Source organism: Chrysemys picta, chromosome 15 (assembly GCF_011386835.1).
Source record: "Chrysemys picta bellii isolate R12L10 chromosome 15, ASM1138683v2, whole genome shotgun sequence".
NCBI classification, from domain to species: domain Eukaryota; kingdom Metazoa; phylum Chordata; order Testudines; family Emydidae; genus Chrysemys; species Chrysemys picta.
The window spans coordinates 152,939-177,842 of NC_088805.1; the positions used below are offsets into that span (position 1 = coordinate 152,939).

General features: G+C 46.7%; 1 long non-coding RNA gene across 3 annotated transcripts; it reads right to left on the reverse strand.

Annotated features, from left to right (window-relative positions):
• Positions 1–1,839: 1,839 nt before the first annotated feature.
• On the reverse strand, positions 1,840–22,947 carry LOC101952104 (uncharacterized). Of its 3 annotated transcripts, XR_010592796.1 has the most exons (6): positions 22,764–22,947; positions 21,030–21,127; positions 20,414–20,524; positions 15,798–15,980; positions 10,996–11,343; positions 1,840–4,304 (listed from the first exon to the last, which is right to left on the reverse strand). It is a non-coding gene; the product is annotated as an uncharacterized LOC101952104 (long non-coding RNA). The 3 variants fall into 3 exon arrangements; XR_010592794.1 differs by lacking the exon at positions 15,798–15,980; XR_010592795.1 differs by lacking the exon at positions 15,798–15,980 and having other exon boundaries at positions 1,840–4,319; positions 22,764–22,903.
• Between the last annotated feature and the right edge of the window lie 1,957 nt (positions 22,948–24,904).

The following is a 24,904-nucleotide window of genomic DNA, read 5'->3' on the forward strand; positions in this document are numbered from 1 at the left end:
CGGTACACATTATGTATCAAATGTCAGGGTTGCAGGTAGTCAACCAAGCACAGGGATGTGGTTCATCAAGTATCACACTAGGTGTAAGCTCAGTTCAGTAACTGATACATGTCCAAAGTATTGCAAGCAAATCAATTCAGGTAGTATAGAAACTGCTGAGCCAGTGTTCAACATTCATTCCACCACCTGGGGCTTCACTCCTGCTGCAGCAGAGACATGAACAGCACACGTTATTTTATCCACAGTGTCTGTGGAGCTGCTTCCATCCACACCCAATGCAGTAAGTTACCTCTGGCATGGTAACCGCACGTACTTGTTGATTAGGATGGGTTGCGTTAGCATACCTTAGGGAAATGTCCGCTCTTTTTGCAGGCCACTGAGCTCCCTCTGCAAGCTTTCCAGTATAGTCCAGGGATCGGCAACCTTTGGCACACAGCCTGCCAGGGTAAGCCCCTGGCGGGCCTGGCTGGGCTGGTTTGTTTACCTGCTGCGTCCACAGGTTCGGCTGATTGCGGCTCCCACTGGCTGCGGTTCACTGTCCCAGGCCAATGGGGGCTGCAGGAAGTGGCGCAGCCCGAGGGATATGCTGGCCACCCTTCCCGCAGCCCCCATTGGCCTTGGATGGTGAACTGCGGCCAGCGGGAGCTGCTGTTGTACTTAAAGTACTGCACAGGATCTTTTCAGGGGGAATAAGGCAGAACGCCACATTTATTAGCAATACATGTATTCATTAACACTGTATTATATGCATATAATATATTACACTTACACTCACACACACACACACACACACAAATACACTCCGTCTTGTTGTTACCAATTAGTTGCTCCCCTTAACTTCACTGGCCAGGTGAGTTAGATGGGGGAGGGGGTGGAGCCGGGCTTCTGCCGATCCGGATCGATGCTCCCATGTTGACAAGACGAGACCCGGGGTCCTCTGCAAGACACCTCACTTTTATAGCAGCTTTCCTCTTATGCAAATCTATACCAGATTCAAACTCTGTGTCTGTGTCCATTGGTCCTTTGTGCTGCTTTCTTTTGAGTGTTGTCCCAATGCTGCAAAGAGGGTGTTTCCAAAAGAAGGTGCTTGCTTCTAACCCCCGAGGCCGTGGGTATGTCTGCTTGTTTTTAATGAGCCCACTTGACACGTTTTATTGTCCTTGGGTCTGGCTCCCAGCCCCTCTCCAACAGTTGAGGCTGTCTGGAGGTGCTGCCTTCCATGCCTTCCTCATTCACACCTCATTCATTCAACAGGGCAATTGATTAAGAGTGGGGGGGGGGAGAGCTCTTGTTCTACTGCTAGCAAACAGAATTTTTTCTTCTATCTTATTCTATCCTTAGGGGCTATAATATTATACCAAGGGCAATGCAAAGTTTCTAAATGAGGCTTTGATACAAAGTCCCATGAAAACAGAGGTCACACGTGGGTAGACCCACCACAAGGTTATATGAAGAGGCACAATGTAAAGTCATATGAAAATTATCAGAGATTTATCTACACTGCGATCGGCCAAAGCAGCGGATGCGGCAGGTAAACAAACTGGCCCAGCCTGCTAGGGGCTTTCCCTGGCAGGCCACGTGCCAAAAGTTGCCGATCCCTGTGTAATCTGTAGTGGGGTGTTACATTCACAGTGGTGACATTCTTTTCCTTGTGTGTTTTGAAATCACTGGGCATGTTACTTCTCATTTACATTGCCCTTGTAATTTTTCAGTTGCCTTGTTGTAGTCCAGATGTAGTGGTTGCACGGCTTGCATCGCACCTGCTGTTCCCTGAGCTCATTATATTCACCTCCACCATTGCTGATTCGATGTTGTCGGAGAAAAACTGAGTTCTCACTATTTTGTTTAGGTACAACAAGTCAGAGCTTTATTAACTCTCACATGTGCAGAGGAGAGAGCTAAGCAGGTCTCTCACTGGTAACTAATTACAGCAAGCATTTATACCTTTCATTACAGAAATAATGAGGGACAGCAGCATTTTGTTTATACATAGGCCATCTTGATATCTCATTTCCTCACTTGTTTTGACTCTTGCCTACATACAATTAGTTTCTATACCTTATCTACACAAGGTCTTCTACACCTTATCTATACTGAGGTCACAATGACTTCTTACACAGTTCTTTCTCACCCGTCTCACACAATCCTCGCTTCTACAAATCTCGCGTTATCAGGGTTATCAGGGTCACAGCTAGCTTGACTCTTGCTAACAAAGACTGTCTCTTGCTAACGAAGCCTGACTCTTGCTAACAACCATCATGCATTGCAGTTCCCTTCAGTCAGTTCTTTTCTCTGCTTCCACAACCCCCCTCTTTTGTACTTCTAGTACAACAAACATTCTCAAATCTCTATTTGCATCAAGTCCTGGACTTCAGATTCTAAATCAGATGCTTCAACCTTAGGGGTTTTGATTGGATGTAATGATAATGCATGATTAGCATGAACATGAAAGGTATTACTATTATTACGTCTTTTACAACAACGATAACATAATCCTAAACTAACTAATAACAATACAAGCAATAACATTCCCATAGCAATACTATAATGGGGTTGTTGTACAGCCTTTGTCATAAAGCACAATACATCATATTTAGTACATAAGGTAGATACTCTATAAGCAGTGTGAAAGGCATACTTTTCTACTTGATATACATTTTGAAGCATGTGAATTTGCCCTTGTACCTCAGAGATTTTCTGAATCTCAGGTAACAATGAAAGCAAATTTTGAAATCTATCAGATAGTAAGCTAGTCCAATTAAAGGGTATCTGGAACCTAAGGGCTACTTGAAAAACTCTATCTGCAGGCCAGTAAATGATATGATTGCCTGCAGTGGTAGTGAGATTAAAATGTATGTCTTGTGATATGGTGTCATTAACATACACACAGCTATCATTAGCTTGGAAGAGTAAGTGTCCTGTCAGGGTAGTTCCTTGTCCCCTACCCTCCCAGCAAACGTAGTCATAGACAGTGACAACTTCTCCTGGCTTCAGTTTACGTGTACACTGAAGCTGTGGGGGTTCTAATGGCCAGAATGTCCACAGGTTACCTAACCCCATCCAAATGTCAGGTGTAATCCTAGGAGCACTAACTAAGAATCGATTGGGCATACCAGGTGGTCTAATTTCCCAGATGTCTCGATGAATTACTCAATCCCATATGCATCCTCCCCATGGACCCGGCAGGATACGGTATGTGGGAGCCCACACCCCCTGTACCGGTCCATATGCTTGGAAGGAGCACTGAGAACGTCCACACTTCCACCCAGAAAGTTTCCAAGTATGTCTCCATGGCCACAGGTCAGATGGTACTCCTGATGTGTCTGTAAGGGCAGTGGGCCAAGCCTGGTGCTCTAGATCATTCAGAATGGCCATTAGCTGGTCATTCAAGAAATCCTGAATCTCTGAGCATGCTAGATCCCACTGCAATGCCTTCCCAGCCTCAGTGATATTCAATACCATCTCTGTCATTAACTTCTGGGTCATAGAACTAAGGGCGGAGATAACATGTAACTCACCAACTCCAGCCTGTACCTGGCTTAGTTACAGTGGTGGTGGCAAGGGTCAAGGGACTAGTGGTAGGTGTAGTCTTTGTGGTGGCAAGGCGTTTTTGATATTCATCATCTGAAAGCCAATTAGGGAGGGCAGTGCATCCTGAAGGTACCTGTCCATAAGCACAAAGCCCTGATCCTGGAAAGAATCCACCCCACCACTGGACCCCACATTCCCAGGAACGTTCCCCACAGTTCCCTCCTTGCCAATAAACAATACTTCGTTTCTTCCACCAGGGCCAGTTCTTAATGTCTTTTGTAGTTAGAAAGTTCTGGACTTTGGTGGTTTCAGCAGAGCGAGTGTTTCTTCTTTTCTTCTTCAAAAGCAGTTGTGATTCACCATAATACAGGGGAGAGGTTACTAGCACTTCACCCTGTACTGGTGTGATTCCTGTAAAAGAATTCAAAGGCACAGTAGATCTGTCAGTGGACAAGGGAGAGGTTACTAGCACTTCACCTTGTCCTCTTTCCCTGCTGTCCAGGAGGCACAGCAGAGTTAGCAGGAGAAATAGGCTGATCAGCTGCTGGAGAATCCTCTCCAGGCAGAGGGGTCTTTTTGCAGTGCGAAGCATGGGTCCAGGTGGGCAGTCCTTGGCACTTCACAGCAGTGTTGGTAGTTAGCAGGACTTGGAAAGGACCTTTCCAGCGTGGAGCCAGGGCAGTCTTTCGCTGATGGACCTTTATGTAGACCCAGTCTCCTGGTTCCAGCGAGTGGCAGGGCTGCACAGGATCCTTGGGTAGTGCTTCTTTCACCTGTGTATAGAAAGACTTAACACATTTCATTAGTGCCTGACAATACTTAAGCATTGTGTCATCCATTACATGAATGTCTATCTGAGCTAGGGTCAGTGGGGGCGCAGTTGGTAGTCTCATCGGGCGCCCTGTCAGAATCTCATGAGGGCTGAGTCCAGTCTTTCGATTGGGAGTGGCCCTCATACTCATTAGTGCCAGAGGAAGGGCATCTGGCCACTTCAAGTTTGTTTCAGCACAAATCTTGGCCAGTTTATTTTTCAGAATTCCATTCTGGCGTTCCACTGTCCCAGCAGACTGCGGATGGTGGGGACAGTGAAGGTTGTGTTGAGTCTGCAAAGCTGCACATAACTCCTTTACAATCTGTCCAGTAAAATGAGTTCCACGGTCACTGTTGATACTCACAGGGATGCCAAATCGTGGTACAAAATCTTTAAGCAGAAGTTTCACAACAGTCCTGGCATCTGCTTTCCTGCAGGGAAAAGCTTCAACCCAATTTGAAAATACATCCACCAAAACCAATACATATTCATAGCCACAACATTTAGACAGTTGAATGAAATCAATCTGAATATTTACAAAAGGTCCCCAAGGGGGAGGGTGAGCTGCCTGCCTAACTTTAACAGCTTTACCAATGTTATGCTGCTGACAAATCACACATTGTTGACAGTAGTGATGTGCAATGACTGGGAACCCGAATGCACACCAATCTCGGTTAACTGCAGCAACCATCCCCCCTTTGCTCACGTGAGCCATTCCGTGGTATACATGAGCAAGATAGGGCATTAGCATCTTCGGTGCAACCAGGCGACCAGCTGGGGCACGCCAAAGATGATCAGGGTGTAGAATACAGCCATTAGCACTCCATAAACGTTTCTCAGCTGCCGGTGCAGCTTCCTGGATCTTGGCCAGATCCTCAAGGGAGGCTAGTGGAGGCTGTTCAATCAAAGCACAAGTATATTCAGCCTGAGGTGCAGAAAGGGCCGCTGCTTTGGCTGCAGAGTCTGCCAAAGCATTTCCACGGGTAACTTCATCATGAGGGGTCTGGTGAGCTGTACATTTCACGACAGCTATAGCTTTGGGCAATAAAAGAGCATCTAAAAGAGCAGAGACATACAGACTGTTCTTAATAGGAGAACCAGTGGATGTAAGAAAACCTCTATACTTCCAGAGCAACCCATAATCATGTACCACTCCAAAAGCATAACGAGAGTCTGTATAGATTGTAACTGCTTGATCCTGAGCGAGAATGCAGGCTCGAGTTAAAGCCACAAGTTCGGCCACTTGAGCAGAAAACACAGAAGGAAGGAAAGCACTTTCAATAACAGCATGTGCAGAACACACAGCATAACCAGCAACCAATTTGCCCTTAGAATCTCGCAAGCACGAACCATCTACAAAGTAAATAAGATCAGGATTTTGCAAAGGCACATCTAGTAAATCATCTCTTGGACGAGAGAGAACCGATGTCACAGACACACAGTCATGTGGGTCTCCGTCTTCGGGCCCAGGCAACAAGGAGGCAGGATTTAGAACAGGGCAACGAGCCAAAGTAATATGAGATGAAGACAACAAGACAAGCTCATATTTTGTAAGACGAGACGTGGATAGATGCTGTGTCTTAGATTTTAACAAGAGAGCAGCCACAGCATGAGGGACAGCAACAATCAAAGGAGACCAAGGAAGAGGCTCAGGGGTACCTGACTTAGTCAGATCCTGTAAGGGTTTAATCATTAAAAGGAAGAACAGGAGGACTTGTGGCACCTTAGAGACTAACAAATTTATTAGAGCATAAGCTTTCGTGGACTACAGCCCACTTCATTGTTGCATAGCCTAAAATCCATTGTCTACAGTACCCAGTCATGCCAAGAAAAGTACGCATTTGAGAAATAGTTCCAGGCCTCTTAAAGGAACCTGGAGTGCATGTGCCACACTTCTAGTAAGATAACGGGTACTTTCCTCAGAGGGATTAGAATCAGGAGAGCTACTGGGAGGCTCAGAATCACCTCTTTGTGGTGAAGAGGAGGCTTCTCTCCCAGGGGAAGAGAGAACAATGTGTGCAGCTGATACATGCGGTGGTGAAACTGGCACTGCCGGGTGAGATTCGTTAGCAGACCCATGCTGTGCAGGGGGAGGAGGCAGCACGGGCTGCTGCTGCTGCTGAATGTTACTGAAGAAATCTAAAATATCCTCAGCAGTTTCCTCCTCACTGTCAGATCTAACTAATTGGGGATAAAGGGGAGCAGAAGGAATTGCTTGAACGGGATTAGGATACACAGGAGCAGAAGGAATCGCTCTAGGGGGTAGACAGCTGGATGCCTTGCATTTAAGCTGTAAATGTTGCACTTGGGCTTTTAACTTTTCCTGGGAGTCCTTTAGACTCCGCACTCGAGACTCGTGGAGTCTCTTTGTTGCTTCCTCCCACCAACAGACAAATTGCTCCCACTGTGTATCAGAGGCTTTTGGTGAAGCCAGAGTTTCTTTAAGGTATTTAAGTTTGTCTAAATCAAAGGTACCTTCTAGTGGACATTGTTTAGATGGATTTGCACGCGTGTAAAGATTCCAACTATTTAAATACCTGCAGGTTTTCGGGCCATAATGTACGTACATGAAATAAGCTGGGGTACCCTTAGGGGGTGAGAGGGAAGACTTAGACTGTCCCCCACCCATTTTCCAATCACACACTCAAAGGGGAAGGATGCCCTGTCTGCGCTAGCGGCTCATAAACTAAGGATCTCTCCCTACAGGGTATTCACACAGGAGTGACTAACGAGGATGGCCATGACCCCCTACACCTCCCTTCAGCAAAGAGCGTCGGCTAATCTCAGAGAGAAAGCGCCGCTTACTCTGTTGCATCCAGTGAGATGGTCAGACTGTCAGTGGCTCACACGGAGAGGAAAAGGGGAGGGAAGATGGGTTCACACACTCCTAGACCCAGGTAGCCTCCTCGCCGGACGATGCCAGGCCGAGTCAACCTACATGGGTCGGATCTCCTAAAAGATCCTCTAGTTACCGGGCTTGCGTTAGAGTAGTTCTGGTCACGAGCCAAAAGACTTCGCAGAGTACTCTGGGCGTCTTCCGGTAACACTCAATTCATACAGTGCACACACACACACACAGACCACACACATGCACACATACCAAGGCCTTATACCAGGTACTACTCCTGAGTACCTCCAGGTACTATTCCCAAGTACCTCGATGCATCACTTGAGGCGGTAAAAACCCCTCTTGAGGCAGTAACAACTCCTCAATACAGGTGCAAACCCTATGCACCTAGCATATGCTTACAGGGGGCGGCAAACAATTCCCCTATTACGCCGCTCAGCATCTGACCTTGCTGCACAGTCAATAAGTTCGGATGGCGTGAGCCCAACAGGGGCAGACGGCCCCACGGACAGTCCTCCTCCGACACCCCAATAGAGATTTCAAAAGGTCTCTTACCTCTATTGTGGCGCCATGGGGTTCGAAGGGGAACGATCCGTAGCAGCTGCCGTTGCCTCAGTGGGCGTTGCCATCCCGGACGAGCCCCCAAATTGTCGGAGAAAAACTGAGTTCTCACTATTTTGTTTAGGTACAACAAGTCAGAGCTTTATTAACTCTCACATGTGCAGAGGGAGAGAGCTAAGCAGGTCTCTCACTGGTAACTAATTACAGCAAGCATTTATACCTTTCATTACAGAAATAATGAGGGACAGCAGCATTTTGTTTATACATAGGCCATCTTGATATCTCATTTCCTCACTTGTTTTGACTCTTGCCTACATACAATTAGTTTCTATACCTTATCTACACAAGGTCTTCTACACCTTATCTATACTGAGGTCACAATGACTTCTTACACAGTTCTTTCTCACCCGTCTCACACAATCCTCGCTTCTACAAATCTCGCGTTATCAGGGTTATCAGGGTCACAGCTACCCTGTTTCCCCGAAAATAAGACAGTGTCTTATATTAATTTTTGCTCCCAAAGATGCGCTAGGTCTTATTTTCAGGGGATGTCTTATTTTTCAGAAATGAAAAATGCCTTATTATCGGTGGATGCCTTATTATCGGGGAGGTCTTATTATCGGGGGGATGCCTTATATTACAACGAGAGGCAAAACTGTAAGTAGGCCTTATTTTCGGAGGATGTCTTATTTTCGGGGAAACAGGGTAGCTTGACTCTTGCTAACAAAGACTGTCTCTTGCTAACGAAGCCTGACTCTTGCTAACAACCATCATGCATTGCAGTTCCCTTCAGTCAGTTCTTTTCTCTGCTTCCACAATGTGATTAGCAATGGTTACAGCTTTCTGCCATTTCAATTCTGGTTCAAGCAGTAGATGTTCTCTAATACAAGGCACAGCTGTTTTCTCCATGAACCGATCTCAAATAATTTCATCTGCCATGTTGCCAAAAATCACATGTGACAATCAGTTCCCTTAAAGCAGCAATATACTGATCTGTCAATTCCCCTGGTTTCCACGCTGGTGGAATTTATAGCATGCAGCTACCACATTCACTTTAGACACACACAAAAATTAATGCAGAGAGTGCTGTATCATATTTATTCTTCAGAAGGGAAGAGTGTAACATATAGCTGCCCTTCTGCTCCAAGGCACTTAAATAAGCAAAGCACATTTTCTTACTTCAGAGAGTTCTCTGTCATTAGCTGCAGGGACATTGTACTCAGATACTCTTATCCAAGCATTAAAAGCAATTGGAAGCTCTCCTAGGCTTTGAAGAAAGGGTGCAGGTGGATTCAGGGGCAGGAGAGCCATCCTAGTCACCACTTTGTTGAGCAGTGGAGGCCGAGACCAAAAAAGTGAAATCCAACATCAAACAGCTCCAGAAGCAGCTGCTGCAGCAGCCCCTGGCCTCGGCGCATACAGATGCGCTTACCCTTCCTGCTAGTTCTCTAACCTCAAAGACTACAGCTCCCAGAAATCAATACCGTATCTAGCAATATCACACGGGGCTCTGCTAGGCCTTGTTTGCACACTGGGGGGAGTTGGGTTGGGGACTCTCAAGTATTCATAGAATGTCCCCACAAAGCATGGCAGGGAGGCAACTGACAATTCATTCTCTAATCAAAGAATCTGCATTGCCTTTGTTGTAATAACCTGGAGCTACCCCCTCTCTGAGCCCTGAGTATTTTTCCAGGGGAAACCCCTCACTTCACACGAGTCCCAAAATGGATTTGGATCTCAGTCAGTGTAGGTCAAAGACAAAGAAACATAATCAAAAGAAGAAATAAAAGATCTGGTCCTGCTGCTGTAGATGCTGCTCTCTCTGTAGTTTCCAGCCCTTTCTAGGATGGACACTTCAAGTCATCAGAAAAGGATGTTTCTCTTTCTCCTGCACACACCCTTAGAAGTTGTGTGGCAAGAAACAAGAGCTGATTTTCAAGCATTTTTCTTCACCTTTTTATCTCCTCTTCTGTTTTCTCCAAAATTAAAGGTCTAATAGTCTTTAAAAGTCTTTCATAGGTTCATTCACAGATTCATAGATTCCAAGGCCAGAAGGGACCATTATGATTCTGACAGCACATCTTTTAGAAAAACAGCCAATCTTGATTTTAAAATTGCCAGTGAAGGAGACACCACCACAACCCTTGGTAAGTTGTTCCAATAGTTCAGTGGTTCTCAAACTTTTTTGTTTGGGGACCACTTGAAAATTGCTGAGGGTGTCAGCGGACCACTTAACGATCTTTCCAAAAGTTGTTGTACCATTAACTAGCTATTGTAAAGCGCATTGGATAAAAAACCACCTTAATAATAATTAACATTTTTTTTGTTCTACAAATAAAAGCACACAACTCATATTTTAATATCAGTATTCTTACCTTTCTAATGCGATGGATGTGCCTCTCTCCCCCACCACAGCCGACACAGAGCTGAGGCTGGGAAGGAGTGAGGTCTGTCCCTCACCACAGCAGCCACAGAGCTGGGACTGGGAAGGAGGGGGGGTCTCTCCCCAGCCCCAGCAGCCAGAGAGCTGAGGCTGGGAAGGAGGGCCTTCCCTCCCCAGCAGCCGCAGCCCTGGAGCTGGGGAAAGTCGCCTTTCTTTGGCTGCTGCAGCCCTGTACATCCCCAATTCCCCCCACCTCCTCTTCTCACCCCACTGCCCCCTCCCACTTACCCCCTATTCCCCCCAAGGCCACAACCTCACCTTACATGTGTGTCTTCTCCAGGGTCCAGGCACCTAATTAGTGGAGCCACGCCTGGGTGGGTGGCCCTTCATTCTCTCATGTGCGGCCTTAGAGGGAACTATCTGCGGACCACCTGAATGGAGCTCGCGGACCACAATTTGAGAACCACTGCAATAGTTAATTACTCTCACTATTAAAAAATTATGCCTTATTTCCAGTCTGAATTTCTCTAGCTTCGACTTCCTGCCATTAGCTTGTGTTACACCTTTCTCTGCTAGACTGAAGAGCCATTATCAAATATTTGTTCCCATGTAGGAACTTATAGATTTTCTAACAGTTCTTGCACAACAAAGATGTGAAAAGAACACCCAGAATGTGGAGAGACACACATTGAAATCTGTTAGCTTATGCCCAGGGCATAGGCTCCTGAACAACTGATGGGAAATAACTGGCAGATAGAAGGGAATTCTGGATACTCGCATGAAAATGAGACACATCAAGTTCCACATCAAAATAAATTATTATTCTGCTGGGAATTCAAATTAGCAGCCCAAGTTACTGACCTGTCACCTTCAGTTCCAGAGTGGCTTCCGCATAAAATCTGCTTGATCGGAAGAAACAGATAAACTGCTCATGGTCAGAGGGGGTGATGTTGCGTATACGCAGGACAACGCTTCCATCCACAATACCATCCTTCAGCAGCTCTGTTCTGCCCTGATAATTTGGTATTTGCTGCTCAGCCTGATCTTTTTCATTCTGATACAGATGGACAGGTTCAGAGAACTTGGATCGGTACCAGCGCACCTCCATCTTCTGAGCACTTGTGTTACGGAAGAGGTGACAGGGTAACAGGGCATCTTCACCTGCAGAGGCCATGATGGGATGATCAGGTCCAATCACCTTGAAATTCACTGTTAAAGGAACCAAGACACACAGAAAATTAGACCAGAGGGGAGCTGGATTGCTTTCATAGGTAATGAATGGTGATCTCTCACAATTGCCTAGGCTGCAACTTGACCAGCTAAAACTGAGCTAATGGTGTCTCACTGTATCTGCACTGGAAAACAGGTCAAGTTAGGACAGGCTTAGCTAGCACATGTTAGCTAACCCTTGAGCTAAACTCAGCCACTTTTCCTAGTCAATACCAATCCAGAGAGAATTAAAAAATGGGTGATTTCTGTCTCTAAATGTTGTGAGCTGGTTAATGGCTGAAACCAGAACAATTAACCTGTGGAAGACTGTTTGCTAGACTGGAACTGAGGCAGGTGGCCTCTAGAGAGAAGGATGATACAGAACACCTGAAAGGAGAGGCTGTGTCTGTGACATGCTGTGGAGCTTAAGGCCTGGTCTACATGGGAAAGTTTTACTGGTTATCCAGGTGTAATTATACTGGTATAACTCCTATGTGGACCCCCTTATTCTGGTATAATAGTGACCTTTTTCAGCTTGCCTTAAACCCCTTCCCCAGTGACATAAGCTAAACTGAAAAAAAAAGTACTTTGTTTTATATTTGTAACTTGCTATGTATCCTTTCAAATATAGATATTTGAAAAACAATCAAATATAGTACAAAATCCTTCTTTACCCCTTCCACTTATGACATTCTCTGCTTGGTAGCACATCACACAAAATGAATTTACAGCATGTGTCAGTCACATTCAGTTCAAATCACTCTGTTTCATATATTTGACTTATTTGTGTAATGTGCAATTCAAACTTTTGCATCATAGATTCATAGATTCCAAGGCCAGAAGTGATCATCTAGTCTGATCTCCTGTGTAACACAGGTCACAGAACTTCCTTGTATTTCACACTGGTGACACCCCTGCTGGAATTCTGTGTCCAGTCCTGGTTCTCACAATTCAAGAAGGATGTTGATAAATTGGAGCGGGTTCAGAGAAGAGCTATGAGAAGATTAAGGAATGACTTGATAATGAGCTCAATTTAGCAGAGAAAGCTATAACACAATCCAATGGCTGGTACAGAAGCCAGCAAAAATAAGTAAATAAATAAATAAGAGGTGAAAACAGGGGAGTTTGAGTGGGAGTTCAGTGGGAGGAGAAGGAAGGAGGCAAGCACCTATTCCATAGGGGACAGTGAGTGAGTTTTTGTAGTTTTATGTGGATTTTTTTCTTTTTTTCTTTTTCTCCTTTTTTCTTCAGTTTGCAGAGGCTGGTAGGGCATAGTTTTTTGTGAGAGAAGCAGAGTTCAGATTAGGGGGCAGGGCTTCCCTGATTAGGCAGTGGGGCTTCTCTGATTGGGGGTCTATAAAGGCAGCCAAGCAGCCCTCCAGTGGCACAGGAACCAGCAAACAGAGCTGAAAACAGGGGCGTTTGAGTGGGAGGTTGGGGAAGGGAGTGTGTAGTGGCCTGTTTCTGCTTTGGTGTTCATTGAGGGGGGGGATTTTGTTTGGGGATTTGTTATTTTCTCCATGACAGGAGCTTAGGCGGGAAGGCTGTGACAGATACAGAGGCAGCAGTGGTAGTGAGACAAGGAATAGGTGAGACAATGAAGACAATCAGATGTGGAAGCTGCAGGATGTAAATTATCCAGAAGCGGGTACACAAAAAGAGCTTGGTTTGTATGAAGTGCCGCCTGTTAGACTAGATGGAAGAGAAGATCAGAGACTTGGAGATGCAAGTGGAAACTATGGTTGTTTAGTTTTGATGGGGATTCAAGCAGATGATGGAGGGAAGACAAGAGAAGGCTGAAGGGAAAAGTCAAGACTGGCAGATGCAAGCTGCACTGATGAACTCTGAGGGGAGACTGCTGGATGAGGAATGCGGCCACTGGAAGCATGTGACTATGAGAACCAGGCAGAGGGAAAGACTGGCTAATGAAGGAGAAATAGAGCTCAGGAATAGGTTTGCTGAGTTGGAAAATGAAGAAGGGGCACAGCAGGCAGTCACAGAAGGTGGGAGGTCAAGGAAGAAGAGAAGAACGGCTAGTCCTATAAGAAGAGGGGAAGGATACAGGATGACTCACAAAAGATTGCAAGTGTGAACAAAAGACAAGAGGACTTGCAATCAGAAGGAACAGGAGGAAGCAGGGCCAGCTCCAGGCACCAGCACAGCAAGCTGGTGGTTGGGGCGGCTCATGGAAGGGGGCGGCACATCCAGCTCTTCAGCGGCAATTCGGCGGCAGGTCCCTCAGTCCCTCTCGGAGGAAAGGACCTGCCGCCAAATTGCTGCAGAAGAATGAAGCGGCGCGGTGGGGCTGCCGCCGAAGTGCCACCGATCGCGGCTTTTTTTTTTTTTTTCTGCCGCTTGGGGTGGCAAAAACCCTGGAGCTGGCCCTGGGAGGAAGGCCAGAAAATCACAACAAAACCAAGAAAAGGAAGGTCTACATGATTGGGGACTCCCTACTAAGAAGAACAGACAGGCCTGTCACCAGAGCTGATCCGGAGAACAGACGAATGTGCTGTCTGCCAGGAGTTAAGATACAGAATGTGGACCGGAGGCTGAAACGAATTCTAATGGAAGCAGTAAAGAATTAACTGATTGTCCTTCACATGGGGAACAAATGATACTGCTAGATTCTCACTGAAATGCACCAAAGGAGACTATGCCAAGCTGGGGAAGACACTTAAAGAAATGTCTTCAGGTGATCTTCAGTGGGATTCTGCCTGGCCCTAGAGGAAGAGAGTGAAGGCAAGACAAGATTATGATGATCAACAGATGGCTCAGGCAGTGGTGCTACAAAGAGGGTTTTGGGATATTTCATGACTGGGATGCATTCACGGACAGAGGACTGTTCTCATGGGATGGACTCCACCTGAATAGGGAGGGAAATAGGCTGCTGGGGTGGAGGACGGCACAACTGATTAAAAGAGCTTTAAACTAGGAACTCGGGGGGAGACTGCTGGGAGATGCTCATGTAATCCTCATGCCTTATTCTAATATTGACCGGCTGGAAAGTCAAGAGAGAATACTCCAATGGGGAAAGGAAGAGCAGTATGTAGGAGAATGGACAGTAAGAGGAAAGATAGTGCCAATACCAATGAAGCTAAAGTCAAGTAGGCAATACTGTAAGTAGAATAACTGTACTCAGTCGGGTGAGGAATCTGAGTGAAGCCAAGCAGCAACAGTTAAGATGTTTGTACACCAATGCAAGGAGCCTGGGTAACAAAATAGAGGAACTAGAACTACCAGTGCAGGAAGTGAAACCAGATATTATAGGGTTAACAGAAACATGATGGAATAGTAGTCATGAGTGGAGTACAGGAACTGAAGGGTACGTGCCGTTCAGGAAAGACAGAAATAAAGGCAAAGGTGGTGGAGTAGAATCGTATATTAATAAGGAGTTAAACTGTAAAGAAATCAGAAGTGATGGAATGGATAAAACAGAGTCTGTTTGGGTCAAAATCACTTTGGAGAAGAAAGCTACCAGAGGCTCCCCTGGATAGTGCTTGGAGTATGCTAGAGACCCCCTCCCCCCACACATCTGATTTGGATATGGATAGAGACCTTTTTATGATTATGGGAGACTTTAACTTCCCAGATATAGATTGGAGGACAAGTGCTACTAATAATAGTAGGGCCCAGATTTTCCTGGATGTGATAGCTGACCAAATATTTCTTCACCAAATAGCCACCAAACCAAAAGAGCTGATGCTATTTTAGATTTGGCATTCATGAGTAGTGAGGACCGCTTAGAACAGCTAGTTGTAGGAGACAACTTTGGTTCAAGTGATCATGAGCTAATTCAGTTTAAACTAAATAGAAAGATAAAAAATAGATCTGCAATTAGGGTTCTTAATTTCAAAAGAGCAAATTAAAAAAAGTAAGGGAATTAGGGAACTGGACTAGACTGAGGAACTCAAGGATCTGACTGTGGAGGAGGTTTGGAATTAAGTCAAAGTTGCAGAAACTATCTGAAGCCTGAATCTCAAGCAAGGGGAAACATTTGTAGGGAAGGGTTACAGACCAAGTTGGATGAGCAAGCATCTCAAACTATTAAGAGAAAGCAAAAAACCAACAAGGAATGGAAGATGGGATGGATCAGTGTGACACTCTTTACCTCAAATTAGCACCCTGGACCCCTCATATTCACTATTATCATGTGATTATGGTTTGTTTTGTAAAAAGTATGCCTTGTGAAGTATCATTTTAAAAGTGTGGATCTGTTGGACCTTAATATGCTGTGGATTTTATGTACTATCATTGTATGTGAAGTTATGAAGTATTGCTATACATGTTACTGAAATATGTTATGAGGTTGAGAGATGCCCACAGCTGGACTTTCAGTAGGGACAAAGAAGCCGCCATCGCTGGCCAGACAGGTGTTAATGGCTTATCAACACCCAGCCTTCTATCTCAGAGACTTCTTGTAGAAGGCACATATGCAATGGGGCAACCTAACTCACGTTACAGCAAGGATCTTTCTAGCATCCTGAAGAAAGCATAAAAGAGAGACAGTGACATCATCTCTTGGCCTCTCTCCCCGCAACCTCCATCTCAACACCTGGAAGATCGTCTGGAAGAGAATGGTCCCAGGCTGGAAGGGTGTCCAGTCTGTGTATTAAGGAACTGTAAGCTACCTGTAGGATCTGTTAGGGTGAGAGACAACTTGATTCAAATCTTACTTAGTCTGTTAAAGTTAAAATTTAGACTGCATTTCTATATTTATTACTTAGGTAACCAACTTTGATTTCTATGCCTGCTACTTATAATCACTAAAAATCTTAGTTAGCCTTTTTTGCATCTCCATCACATTGTTGACTCATATTTAAGGCTAAGATTTTGGTATGGGTATTTTTAATAAAAGTCATGGGCAGGTGTGACGTTATTGACATAAACTGGGACCGTGTAAATCATTGTTGCAACCAAGGTCCTGTAGTGGCACCCAAATCTTGTGTAAAGGGGGTCAAATGGGGTGTCTAGGACAAGGTTATGGTTTACTGGTTATGATTATCATAGAATCATAGAATATCAGAGTTGGAAGGGACCTCAAGAGGTCATCTAGTCCAACCCCCTGCTCAAAGCAGGACCAATTCCCAGCTAAATCATCCCAGCCAGGGCTTTGTCAAGCCGGGCCTTAAAAACCTCCAAGGAAGGAGACTCCACCACCTCCCTAGGTAACGCATTCCAGTGTTTCACCACCCTCCTAGTGAAATAGTTTTTCCTGATATCCAACCTGGACCTCCCCCACTGCAACTTGAGACCATTGCTCCTTGTTCTGTCATCTGCCACCACTGAGAACAGCCGAGCTCCATCCTCTTTGGAACCCCCCTTCAGGTAGTTGAAGGCTGCTATCAAATCCCCCCTCATTCTTCTCTTCTGGAGACTAAACAATCCCAGTTCCCTCAGCCTCTCCTCATAAGTCATGTGCTCCAGACCCCTAATCATTTTTGTTGCCCTCCGCTGGACTCTTTCCAATTTTTCCACATCCTTCTTGTAGTGTGGGGCCCAAAACTGGACACAGTATTCCAGATGAGGCCTCACCAATGTCGAATAAAGGGGAACGATCACGTCCCTCGATCTGCTGGCAATGCCCCTACTTATACAGCCCAAAATGCCGTTAGCCTTCTTGGCAACAAGAGCACACTGTTGACTCATATCCAGCTTCTCGTCCACTGTGACCCCTAGGTCCTTTTCTGCAGAACTGCTACCTAGCCATTCGGTCCCTAGTCTGTAGCAGTGCATGGGATTCTTCCGTCCTAAGTGCAGGACTCTGCACTTGTCCTTGTTGAACCTCATCAGGTTTTTTTCGGCCCAATCCTCTAATTTGTCTAGGTCCCTCTGTATCCGATCCCTACCCTCTAGTGTATCTACCACGCCTCCTAGTTTAGTGTCATCTGCAAACTTGCTGAGAGTGCAGTCCACACCATCCTCCAGATCATTAATAAATATATTAAACAAAACCGGCCCCAGGACCGACCCTTGGGGCACTCCGCTTGAAACCGGCTGCCAACTAGACATGGAGCCATTGATCACTACCCGCTGAGCCCGACGATCTAGCCAGCTTTCTATCCACCTTACAGTCCATTCATCCAGCCCATACTTCTTTAACTTGGCGGCAAGAATACTGTGGGAGACCGTATCAAAAGCTTTGCTAAAGTCAAGGAACAACACATCCACTGCTTTCCCCTCATCCACAGAGCCAGTTATCTCATCATAGAAGGCAATTAGGTTAGTCAGGCACGACTTCCCCTTCGTGAATCCATGCTGACTGTTCCTGATCACTTTCCTCTCCTCTAAATGTTTCATAATTGTTTCCTTGAGGACCTGCTCCATGATTTTTCCAGGGACTGAGGTGAGGCTGACTGGCCTGTAGTTCCCCGGATCCTCCTTCTTCCCTTTTTTAAAGATGGGCACTACATTAGCCTTTTTCCAGTCATCTGGGACCTCCCCCGATCGCCATGAGTTTTCAAAAATAATGGCTAATGGCTCTGCAATCTCACCCGCCAACTCCTTTAGCACCCTCGGATGCAGCGCATCCGGCCCCATGGACTTGTGCACGTCCAGTTTTTCTAAATAGTCCCGAACCACTTCTTTCTCCACAGAGGGTTGGTCACCTTCTCCCCATGCTGTACTGCCCAGTGCAGCAATCTGGGAGCTGACCTTGTGCGTGAAGACACAGGCAAAAAAATCATTGAGTACATTAGCTTTTTCCACATCCTCGGTCACTAGGTTGCCTCCCTCATTCAGTAAGGGGCCCACACTTTCCTTGATTTTTTTCTTGTTGCTAACATACCTGAAGAAACCCTTCTTGTTACACTTAACATCTCTTGCTAACTGCAACTCCAAGTGTGATTTGGCCTTCCTGATTTCACTCCTGCACGCATGAGCAATATTTTTATACTCCTCCCTGGTCATTTGTCCAAACTTCCACTTCTTGTAAGCTTCTTTTTTGCGTTTAAGATCAGCAAGGATTTCACTGTTTAGCCAAGCTGGTCGCCTGCCATATTTACTATTCTTTCTACACATCGGGATGGTTTGTTCCTGCAATTGCAATAAGGATTCTTTAAAATACAGCCAGCTCTCCTGGACCCCTTTGCCCTTCATGTTATTCTCCCAGGGGATCCTGCCCATCTGTTCCCTGAGGGAGTCAAAGTCTGCTTTTCTGAAGTCCAGGGTCCGTATTCTGCTGCTCTCCTTTCTTCCTTGTGTCAGGATCCTGAACTCGACCATCTCATGGTCACTGCCTCCCAGGTTCCCATCCACTTTTGCTTCCCCTACTAGTTCTTCCCTGTTTGTGAGCAGCAGGTCAAGAAAAGCTTTGCCCCTAGAGAAAAGCTTTGCCTCTATTATGCTGTCTATATGTGTGTATCAGTTTTGTAGTTGAAGTTATGAATATTGGCTCTATACTGTCTGTATGGCAAACTTATGCTATGCTTCTGGGTGACATCCCAGACAAGCTGAGATTAGCTCTGCCTAGCCTGCTTGATGGCCCATTAAGGACCATCAGCTATATAATGGACCCGTTGAGAGAAGGCAGGTACGCCTTGTAACTCAGCAAAGTATGCAGGGACTGGCCCATGTGACTCCAGACTCCATTTTGCTGCAATTTTCCACAGTAAGAACAAAAAGGTGTTCTTACACCTGGAAAAGACTATATAAGGCTGATGCCTCATCTCCATCTTGTCTTCAATCCTGCTTCTTACCTCTGGAGGAACTTTGCTACAAACTGAAGCTCTGAACAAAGGATTGAATGACCCATCCCAGCTGGGGATGTATTCCAGAGACTTGATTTGAACCTGCAGTTTATTCCATCGCTGCTGCAAGCCTGAACCAAGATCTTTGCCATTACTGTATGTAATTGATTCCATTTAACCAATTCTAACTCTCATCTCTATCTTTTTCCTTTTATGAATGAACCTTTAGATTTTAGATTCTAAAGGATTGGCAGCAGCGTGATTTGTGGGTAAGATCTGACTTGTATATTGACCTGAGTCTGGGGCTTGGTCCTTTGGGATCAGGAGAACTTTTTTCTTTTACTGGGGTATTGGTTTTCATAACCATTTGTCCCCATAACATGTGGCACTGGTGGTAGTACTGGGAAACTGGAGTGTCTAAGGAGATTGCTTGTGAGACTTGCGGTTAGCCAGTGGGATGAGACCGAAGTCCTCCTAGTCTGGCTGGTTTGGTTTGCCTTAGAGGTGGAAAAACCCCAGCCTTGGGCTGTAACTGCCCTGTTTTAGCAATTTGTCCTGAGTTGGCACTCTCAGTTGGGTTCCGCCAGAACCGCATTGTCACAGCAGGATGTGGGCAATAAGCAATAAATCATGGAAGCCCAAGCCCCGCTATATGGGGCTGGAGCCTGAGCTCCACCTCCCAGGGCTGAAGCCTTAGCTCTGCCGCCCGGAGCTGAATCATAATTTTCAGGAAGTCATGGAGGTCCCATAAAATCATGGAATCCATGACCTCCATGACTGACTCATAGCCTTATTCATATTCAATCTGTGATCCACTGTAAGCCCCGGATCCTTTTCAGCAGTGTTACCATCTAGTCATTTATTCGCCATTTTGTAGCTGTGCGTTTGATTTTTCCTTCCTTAGTGAAGTGCTTTGATCTTGTCTTTATTGAAATCCATCCTGTTGATTTCGGACCAATTCTCCAATTTGTCCAGGTCATTTGGAACTCTGATCCTGTCTTCCAGAGTTGTAGCAACCTCTCCCAGCTTGGTGTCATCTGCAAATTTTATCAGCATACTCTCCAGTTCATTATCCAAGTCATTAATGAAAATATTCAATAGTGATAGGTAGAGTCGCAAAAGTTTAAGATGAGACAGGAGGAAAGTTTAAGGTGAAATATGATGTAAAAGTCCACTGAGTACAGGTTATACTGAGACCAAGGGGAGTAAAAAGGGAGAAAAATCAATATCTTCCCCTGGCGCGCCCCCCCCCCCAAAAAAAGATTTTCTTTCTCAAATTTACATAAAATGCTCTTATTATGAATTGTTTCAAAATAACAAAAGATCAATGGTATTCAAACTGTTGAGAGAAAGTAGAAGACACCCTGTGACAAGAGGCTTCCTACCTGATTCCAATGCAGAAATATGGACCGTAAAAAAGAAAAGGAGGTAACTGGACAGAGAGGGGTTGCCCATGGCACAATGCGAGTGGAAGGAAATCCTCATCTTCATTGTAACTTGATTCACACACCAGAAAGGAAAAGAAAAAACAAATTCCAAGTGAGCAATGTGCTGTAATTTGGGATACAAATTCATTGAGCACAATATGAACCCTAGGACATGTGTTAATTAATAATTGCATCAAAATGTGTGTGTTTGCTACTGTTTTTGTCAAAAGACATGTTACAAGACATAGCAAAACTCTGCTTCACTGTTCACCATCTCAAATTACAGTCCAATATTCTGGACAAAGGCCTTAATACTAGCATTTGCAAAATTCATTGAAAAATATCACAAAAATCACTAACTTTTTGGTTGTAAAATTACAAGAGAAAGTAGCCAAGAAGAACAAATGTATTTTGTGTCTGTTTTTATAATGCAGTGTGAGAAAAGGCATTGCAATTTCTGGGTCTGGTTCACATGGATAAATACAGAGCATCTAAAGTAATTAGTGAAGCTTTTCAAGTGGAAAAAGGAGCATTTTAAAAACAAATTAAAGGATGAGAACTTCCTGCCACGTACCTCATGAGCCCAGGAGAAACTTCCCAGCAGTTACAGGATCACTGGGACATTTCCAGCTTCTCACAGTCAGTGAAATGGACCCTTAGTCCGGGAGGTGCCTGACAATGAAAGAATTAAAGTTATAGTATAAAGCAAAAATAATTTAGGAGAAGAGAATCAGTTCAGTATCATCTGTCCTTGTGCACTTTTATGGTGATGTTTTTTAAACAGCAGCAGAATTTACTCTTTTCTCCTGCATGTAGCAAGGCTGAAGATGCAAGTGAAATTGTAAAGCAGAAAGCCACCATTATCGTTTAGATGGTGCTATGAAATTAAAGAGTCCTCATGGAAATCTGCATACAGCAATGTGCTTATCCTCTCAGACCCAGACGGCTTAGCCTCACACACATCCCGGTTGGAGCAGAGTCATTCCCACTGTGGAAGAGGCTGCTTCATCCTAGTATGATGGAGTGATGATAGTCACTCCATAGTTTAAGACTCGAATAGTTTCCTTTATAACCCTGATTTTTGACCCTACATCTATAAACTACAGGAAGATCCTATCAGCCTCAAAATTGGAACCTTAAATCTGGGACTGAAGTAAACTATTTCTACCAAATTTGATGTGAATTGGACAAGTGGTTGCTGAATTATAACACCCTGGAAAGGAGGGTTCACCAAAGTTAAAAATCTTTTTTGCTGCTTTAAAGCATAAAGAACAAACACAACCATCCATTTTCTTATGGCTCCCTGGCCCCTCTGCTCCCTGGACCCTCTACAGCAGAGGTTCAGGGGCTGCCCCACATATGCGATCCCCGGCACAGCGCCCTAACCCTCTGAACATTCTGCTTTCACGAGACTTGCCCAATGCTCAGCTCTTCCTGCAGCCTCTTGCCTCGTTCACGTGGCTGGGCAGGGGTAGCTCCATTGCACAGACAGCATAGCTAAGCTAGGGTTACCATATTTCAGCAAGCAAAAAAGAGGACGGGAGGAGCCCCGCCCCCGTCCTGCCCTGGCCCCGCCCCTGCCCCTCCCACTTCCCGCCCCCCTCAGAACCCCCAACCCTCCCCCGTTCCTTGTCCCCTGACTGCCCCCTCCTGGGACCCCTGCCCCTAACTGCCCCCCAGGACTCCACCCCCTACCTAAGCCTCCCTGCCTCTTGTCCCCTGACTGCCCCCTCCTGAGACCCTCCCCCCATCCTAACTGGCCCCCTAGGAGCCTACCCCTACCTGTACCCTGATTGCCCCAACCCTTATCCACACCCCCACCCCCAGACAGACCCCTGGGACTCCCACGCCCCATCCAACCACTCCCCACCCCTGACAGCCCCCCCAGAACTCCCAACCCTCCCTGCTCCTTGTCCCCTGACAGCCCCCCCCAGAACTACCGACCCATCTAAACCCCTCTGCTCCCTGTCCCCTGACTGCTCCGATCCCTCTCCCCACCCCTGCCCCCTGACAGCCCCCCCCAGAACTCCCAAACACCCCCCCTGCTCCTTGTCCCCTGACTGCCCCCTCCTGGGACCCCTGCTCCTAACTGCCCTCCAGAACCCCACCCCCTACCTAAGCCTCCCTGTTCCTTGTCCCCTAACTGCCCCCTCCTAAGACCCCCCCCAAACTGCCCCCCAGGACCCTACCCCCTACCTGTATCCTGACTGCCCAAAACCTTCTCCACCCCCCAAAAAGCCCCCCCCCGTCTCTTGACTGCCCCCTCCAAAATCTCCCTGCCCCTTCTCCTGTCCCCTGGCCCCCTTACCCCACCGCTCAGAACATGGTGTTGGGCTCTGTGCGGAGCCGGACACGTGGCTGCGCTCCCCAGCGCAACACACAACCCGGTCCCTGCCCCCGCACAGTGCTGCCGGAGCGGGGCACTGGGCTGCAGGGGAGGAGGAGCTGCCGAGGCCGATGCAAACGGCCCGGCAGGCCGGCCGGCTCAGAATGCAGAGGGGGGGGGAGGAGGAGCTCTACAGCTGCTCCAGAGTCCAGCCCGGCAAGCTGCGGGGGAAGGGCTCCGGCTGCCAGAGCCCCATGCGAGCGGCTGACTTTCCTGCAGCCCTCCCAGCCGCTCGCTCTGCTCTGCATGGGGGGGAAATCCCGGACATTTTTAGTGATTTACAAATTCCCCCCCGGACGCTATTTTTAACACAAAAAGGAGGACATGTCCGGGTAAATCCGGACGAATGGTAACCCTAAGCTAAGCACATAGATTTGGCACAGTCATTCCAAAAGGCAATGGCTAAGCGGGAGTGACTTGAGTCTGCCCCAGGAGAGACTGACCTTCTCTTCCTAACTCTGCTAGAAGTGAGCTTGAGCAGTGTCTCTGGTCCTCAGTTACCGCCTCTGTTAGAAGGGGGAGAACGGTACTTGTTGGCCTCCTAGGATAGGGACATGGGGTGGTATTCACAAAGGTACTTCGGTGCCTGAGTCCCATTTTTAGGCACTGCTGAGACCTACGAAACTGCTGCTTGGCTGCTGCCCAACCCTGTAGGTGCCTTGGCTCACTTGGCTGCTTAGTGCCTAAGTTTCTGCAGCACAAATTCCCTACATGCCTAAGTCTTTGCCTCCATGCATGTGCTCTGCTGCCTCCCTCTAGGTTTCCAGATGCCTATCCCCTGCCTAACCCCCAAATGTGTCCTTTATAAACAATTGATTAATATGGAGCTTCCCTGAAAGTTTTATTAATGGGGGCAGGAATAATTAACAATCAAACCCAGTGTCTTCATTTTAATTTCAAGGGTCAGTTTCCATATTATTCTAAATAAGGAGGATTTTTGGTCACATATTTGCAGATTTACTATGAAACAAGCGATTTTCTGTCTTTATCGAGTACCTCTATGCTTTGCCCTAGGGAGAAGGCTAATGAAAAAGAAAAGCAAACAGGGTGAGGCAGTGAAGTAGCTTCCTGCTCTGTAAAGCCTCCATCACACACACCACATGCTAGTCAAGGGCTGTTAGAAAGAGTTCTTGGTTTCCCAGTTTGTAATCCAGGGATGACAACACACTCCTGCCTTTGAACCTGTGAAGGAAAAGCCCTGCAGAGGGGCTCAACCGGTCATGTTGATGGTGCCAACACTTGACCCCAATTCCCCGCACAGCTTTGATGGCTGCTTGTTTTGGTGCCCTTAGGAGCCTCAACTGCTAATGAACAGCGCCCGGACACTTGTTTGTGCTGCAGACTTTGTGGAGAGTGATTCCCAAGGGCTCTGGGCTCAGAGGGCAGCAGCGTGGCCTGTACATGACTGGGCCCATAGAGCAGTGGTTCTCAAACTTTTGTACCGGTGACCCCTTTCACATCGCAAGCCTCTGAGTGCCACCCCCATTATAAATTAAAAACGTTTTTATACATTTAACACTATAATAAATGCTGGAGGCAAAGCAGGGTTTGGGGTGGAGGCTGACAGCTTCCAACCCCCCATATAATAACCTCCCGACCCCCAGTTTGAGAACCCCTGCCCTAGAGGGTCTGGCCGGGCTCGTGCAAGCCCTGGTGCACTCGAGAAGGGCCCCACACAGGCGCTGGGTGTTCCCAGGCCAGGGCCTGGCCCAGCCCCTGGGGAACGGGCAGCGCTGGCAGTACAGCCAGATGGGCCCACGGAGTGGCTCCCTGGCACTGCCGGGCCGCAGCTGCGGGGTATAGGGCGCCGCCGATCCCCCAAGAGCCACAAACTGAGCTCGCGGGGAGAACGGGGGAGAGGAGGAACTAGAGGATATGTTGCCCCGGTGCTCCCTCTATTAGAGTCTAACCTGGAACAGTTACTGGAAGTTATATTGCCCGGGGCGCTCAATATTAGAGTCCAACTGGGAACAGTGACCGGACGTGACAGCACTCAGTAACCCCTCTAACAGATTCCCAACAGGAACAGTGGGCGGAGGTTGCTCCTCTTCCATACCTGGGGG